The following is a 6493-nucleotide window of genomic DNA, read 5'->3' on the forward strand; positions in this document are numbered from 1 at the left end:
GCATGGAATTCAAAAGCTGTCTGTCGACATGAATGGTGCATGCATTTTCAGATGTCGGAGCAGACAAAATGATCATAAAGTCAAAGATTTCATTCAAAGGGGGAAATCAACCCAAACACATTTTTTTCAAGAACATGTTCCCAGCAGGCCCACGAGTTGAAACACGGCATTCTGATTAATATTGCGTTTGTGGAATATGAGTTAAGCAGCAAAATCCACCCCTTTTTAGCCATCTCAGGAGGCGGCCATTTTGTCACACACGGGGAGCGTGCGGGCTCCACGGGGGGAGGCCGGAGCTGGGATTGAACTCATGACCTCTGAGCTGTGAGGTGGACGTGCTAACCAGCGTGCTAACCAGCCGCCCAGGTTAGCACTTGTCAATGTTGATTTAAAAAAAAAAAAAAAGGCCTGTTCTCATTTGAATTAACTTGCATTTTGTGTCATTATTCAGTCATTCAAAATGGGACCGTTAAAAAGGTTGAAATGGCACACTTTCACACATTCAATTTTAAAATGACACTTTTTAGCAAAACACTTGCGATACCTTGTCCACTGTTATATTTTCTACCACCAATGAGTGAGTGTATTCGAATGAAAGCTTCACCAAAAGTCCACAATAATGTCGATTCATCTTTTTGAGTCAAAATTTGCACCTATTAAACAAAATGTTACATTGATACACTCGACGGTTTCTTTCACAAGTTTGCAGACAGTGTGTCATGCTGGAGTCTGCGAACTGAACTGAAAACATTCTCTCGACCAAAAGCTTTCAGTGTCATTTTTTATATATATAAAAGAAATGTCCAGTTCCGCTGCTGTCAATCCATTTGTGCCGGCCATTACCACATTTCACGAAGCTTCAAAGAGGTATTTGTAAGATTGCTTTACATGAATAATCCATGAGCGTCACAAGGCTAGAAAAAATGTTTGAACACTTTAAAAATAAACTGTAGATGTTTTGTCTAGACAGCCAATATTCGGAATGAGTTTTTTCTTTAACCTTTACCATTTGTTGTTGTTAATAGAATTACATTCAAATTGGAGGTACTTGGGTCGTCGTAGCATAATTTACAGGTCCTGTTCATGTCCTGTTCATGTCCGGCTGACCTGTTTTCTGAAGCTGATCCGTGATTGGTCGTTACCTGAGCCCCGATTAGTTGTGATGTCATTTTCAGTCGACAGAAGTGACAAAATGGCCTCTCCCAGAGACGGCTAAAAACGAGTGGATTAACTCTTATTTCACAATCGCAATATTTATCAGAATGCCTTGTTTCAACTAGTGGGCTTGCATAGAACACAATCTTGAAAAAAATGTGTTTGGGTTGACTATCCACTTTAAAGTGTAATTTTAAAGTCGAGTTAAATACACAAATTGGGCCATTGTATTGTCCATCCATTCATTTCTATCTTACATTTCCTCATTAAGTTTGTTGTTAGCCGGAGCCTATCTTAGTTGACTTTTGAGATGGGATGCACACCGTACAACTCGTCCTGCCAATCGCAGGGCTCATATGTATTTAATCTTCATAAATGAAAAACGTATGCTTTTTCTTTGAGCCCGCTGTGTACAGCCACTTTTCTATAAAAAGAACGTGAAAAGCATAAAGATTACATACAGTTCGTAATTTTTTTTTTCTTCATAAAAATCATTGTTGGCATCATCAAGCCGCTAGAGCAGTGGTACATAACGTCCACAGCTAATATCCATTCAACTTTTAAACAAGGCAGCTGCTTTGTGTTGTGTTTATCTTCAGTCGAGAAGGGTAAATGTTGCCAGTCTCCACTGAGCTGCTCTCAGCACACAGCGGCAAACCGGAGATTGGTGCAGCTCCCATTGGCAAAGCTGAGCCTTACACTATACTGGAAAAGCGTGAAGTAAAAGGCTGCCAGCATTCGGCAGCAGCAGGCAACAGAGAGGAAGAGAGGGAACATCCTCCCCCCCCCTGCTGTGGCTGCTTGGGCTTCCTCTTCACGCCAAGTGCCCCCCACACTCCCATCAACCTCCCGTATACTGTCAGAGCTTTCTGAAAGGGCAAGACAAGAAGGAAGCTGATTAGAAGTCCATCACTGATCTTACCATCCTGTGTGAGTGCGCGCGCGTTACTCAGAGCCGAAGGCCACATTTGTTTCACATGTTTTGTGATGTCAAACATTTGCTCTTAAACCAGAGATAGGCAACTGGCAGATCATGGTGCTTTAATTCAAAATATATAAAATAGATCAACAAATGTGCGAATATGCTCATCCACTGGTGCCAAACTGCAGTTTTACTTTTAATACCACCAATCACCACTAGATGGCAGACGTATCAGTTACACTGGGTCTTAAACTTAAAATGTCCACCACTAAACGTGAGTAGGGCTAATGTTTTTTTGCGGATTTGTAATGAAATGCAAGACAAACACAGTACTTTAATAACATTTTGAGTGAGTTGATTTTTGGGGAAAAAATGTACAAAATGGGTTTTTGTACTTGATATTGGTTTTGTGCCATCCTTGAAAGGTTTTTTTTAATGCAGGAAAAGGCCACGTATTGAGCGTTTGCTCTGTCAGCTCGTGTGGTCGGAAACTTAAAGTACTACATGTGTTTGATGCACACTTGTGCCAGTTGAGAAAACGAAAAGCACAAGAATATCACCTCCTATTCATTTTAAATCCATTAAGTTTTCTTGTTGGAGTTGTGCAAACTCAACCTGAGAGTGCCAAATTAAAAAAAGAAAAAAAACAAAACAGGATGTGCACATTTACCGGGATCTTTGCCAAAATATGATGCATCGGCGCTGTTTTCTGGGAATTGGTGAAGCAGTTTTTACAGAATCTTAATAGTGCACACGCGCACACACAAATGTTTTATGTTCATGTCTTGACATATAAGTACCGAGCCCCAAAAAGTGACCGGGGGGATTGCAATAAGTCATCCAAATGAGAAAACGTTCTGGTCCTAATGAGAAAACTTTCTAGGAGGCAGTAGTGCTGTCTCCATTCAATGGGAGATGTATTACGGAGCCCCAAAAGTACGGAGCCCCTAAAGTGACATGGGGGACGGGTTGAATTAGATTTCTACCTCTCCCGCTGAATAGAGACAGCAACGCTGCCTCCTAGAAACTTCCTCATTAGAACGAGAAAGGTTTCTCTTTAGGATGAGAAGCTATCTCGTTTGGATGAGAAACTTTCTCATTTGGACGAGAAACATTCTCGATTGGACGGGAAAGTCCAAACGAGAACGTTTCTCGTCCTAATAAGAAACAAATTTCAACCCCCCCCCCCATGTCACTTTAGGGGCTCTGTAGACAAAAGCAATATTTTGTTGCCACATTAATAAACTGCACAGTGATTTTGGCATGTAGATGTTTTAGTTAATAATTTAATCATTAATTAACATACTAAAGGACACAAATGAAAAATCTGCCCTGCCTTCCCATCTAAATGTCACTCCTGACAAACAGTTTCTGGAAATGTTTAGCAGAGATGTTCCACTGCAAGGACACTTGCCAGATATGTCCTGACTCTACGCTGCTTCCTGTCTACCACACTTAGGAAATGAGGTTGACACAGTGTAGTAATGCAAGACTGACACTTAACCGTAGCAGACTTTTAAATGCAAAAAAAAAAAAAAAAATCTCTCTTTTTATACTTTTTCCCATTATTGACATTTTAACGGGTCACTTAGTCAGCATTTCTCTTAACCAAAAATGTCTGACGTACTGCAGAAGGTGGAAATTGTTGACTCAATTCACAATTTACTGAGTAGGTTTTCTTTCAAAGACTCGCACCTTCAAGACTTACTGTACATGAGCGTCTGAGATAGTTCGATGGCACTACATCAAAAGTGAAGAAAATTCAAATATTTGCAAAGATAAGAGCTTTAAAAGGGAGGCTGGAGCAGGAAGGAGCCAGCACACAGATAAACCTTTTAAGGAAAGTCAACAGTCATGGTTTTCTTGGGAGAAAAAACATTTAGTTTGAACTCAAAAGTACTAAAAGACAACTTTAAGGCTTCTCCCATGAAAATGAGATCAAAAGTATCAACCCATGGGATCTTTAAAAAAAAAAAAAAAAAAATCACTCTAAGGATATTCGGCCAAAACAAAAGTTCTAAGTCCGCTTCAAGGTCACAAATCAAAACAACCACACGAGTCCTGGAAACTATTCTCATAATGCTGAGAATGGGAACATGTGGTTGACAGACCTCTCTCCATATTTCTTGACTTGTTTCTCACCCATTAAAACATGTCACAGCCGTTTTTAGATTGTATTACCATTGGCTGTTTGTTTGTGGTCCAAATGCTTTCATTAGCATGTGTAAATGTCCGTACAGTATCATTCATCAGTGCCATTACAATAGTGATCATTACAAAGAGATTGAAGAGAATGTTCACTAGGCACTGTTAGAGGTATGAGTTTACAATCTCTAGTGTAGAACCTTTGTGCATTATACCAAGACATATTATGGACCTCAACTATATTAATGTAGCTAAAAAGTAAACAAAATATTGGTACGCCGCATTCGTATTGTTGCCAGTGAGTGTCTTTTTCTTTTCTTAACTCCACCACATACTTGTCAGGAGTTCACACAAAAAAAGCCCACTGCTCCCTTTGGGGAAACCAGACTCCCTATTCTCTAAAGTGACAAGGTCGCAGTAAACTATAAAAATGGTCATCTATCATTCTTGGCCCATATTCAACAACCATGTTCATTCAGAACTCATCTACAAATCTCACTGGTGGAGTTAGTTCAACCTATCTAATCTCAGTTAAAGTCAACGCAAACATTTTTTTCTTTTTCAAGAATATGTTCTATGCAAGCCCACTAGTTGAAACAGGGCATTCTGATAAATATTGCGTTTGTGGAATAAGTGTTAATCCACTAGTTTTTAGCCACCTCCGGGGGCGGCCATTTTGTCTTCTGTCAACTGGGAACTTATTCTTGAAAAAAATTTAAAAAACAGGTGCTTTAATAAAGTTGTTGCAAATAGGTTACATTCTACACACAGCTTCTTAACGGTGCTGCTTTTTAACGTTGCTTGTGTGTGCCGTATGTAGCCTACGCCAGTCAGCGTACCGATTCTATGAACAGATAAGTATTGCTGTGTCACAGAATGAACGTCTTGAATAGATTTGGAAGAGACTGAAAGCACCACAGAGCAGCACTTCCCCATTTATGCACCACAAGCCCCAAAACTCTTCCGCCTTTCATCTTGCTTCATTTCCCCTTAAAGATAGTTCCAGACTTGAAACATCTGACTTGCTCCAAGAATAGAGCAGAGCTGTATTCACAGTATGCTCTTAACAGATAAGGAAGCATTCTTGCATGTGTAAGAACTGCTGCTCAAAAGCAACAACTACAAGAAACGCACAGTAAAGGCATTTAAATATTGACTCACCTATTCAAAGTTTTCTTTAGTCTCCTGTTGTTTTTTTTAACAGCGTTTTCTGTAGGGCATAAACACTTCCAACACCTATCTACAAGAGGGATGCAACGTTTTAAACTCCTTTGAGCCAAAGAAATGTTTATAACTACTTTACTGCTCCACATTTGTACAGATTATGCAAAATGTCATTGTAGTCTTTATACTGTATACCACTAAACACTAAAACCACAATTCCAATTGGAACAAAGCATAGTAAATGGGCTTCTGCTTGTATAGGGCTTTTCAAGACATTCACAGCACGTTAACACGCTCCTCGTCATTCACGTACCGATGAGACCGCATCAAGAGCAACTCAGGGTTGAGTATTTTTGCTCAAGGTCGCTCGGGATGGTCACAGGGGCCCGGAATCAAATGAACAACCTTTGGGTTGGGAGACGACCACTCAAACACCTGAGCCAGGCTGCCCCAGCATATGAAATTCATAGCTCAGGATCAACGTATGGAGATTAGACTAAGAATCTGAAATTAAAGACAATACTACGTTCGACTAATGTTCACTGAGGAGACCTCTGAAAAATACAACCAAATAAGGTTAATTTTATGGTAGTTTTGTCATTTTAGAAGGCAAAGCAACTATTAATTTAGTTCAACTTTTGAATGACATGATACATTTCCATCCCCACGAGGCTCGTAAAACAAATGTCAAAAATAAGGACATAATTCTGTTAAAATGTGTTGCTTTCCAAGTTTAATACAAACATACACATACAATAGATTATGACCGTACAAATCTCTGAAACGAAACAGGTAATGCAATGAATGCGCGAATATTGCGCGTTCACTGCAGAGCAAATACAGTGCAGTACTTTAGTGTACCAAAGTAGGAAGAGTGGCTCTAGTATTGCTTCAATTAGATGTGCCCCCTGGTGGTACACACAAATATCAAAACCCAATAAAAAAATGTACAGCACTGTACACGGAAAACATTGCAGTTGTAAATGTGTCACAGCACTGCTCTATACCAATGTGCACATAGTGAGATAACATTATGTGCGGAAGGGGGGGGGGGGTGCTCTTGTACGTAAGTAAATGTGCTTCCAAACAGGTGTTATACGCAATACA

Source organism: Filicampus tigris, chromosome 3, assembly GCF_054856515.1.
Source record: "Filicampus tigris isolate MCC_2025a chromosome 3, RoL_Ftig_1.0, whole genome shotgun sequence".
NCBI classification, from domain to species: Eukaryota; Metazoa; Chordata; class Actinopteri; order Syngnathiformes; family Syngnathidae; genus Filicampus; species Filicampus tigris.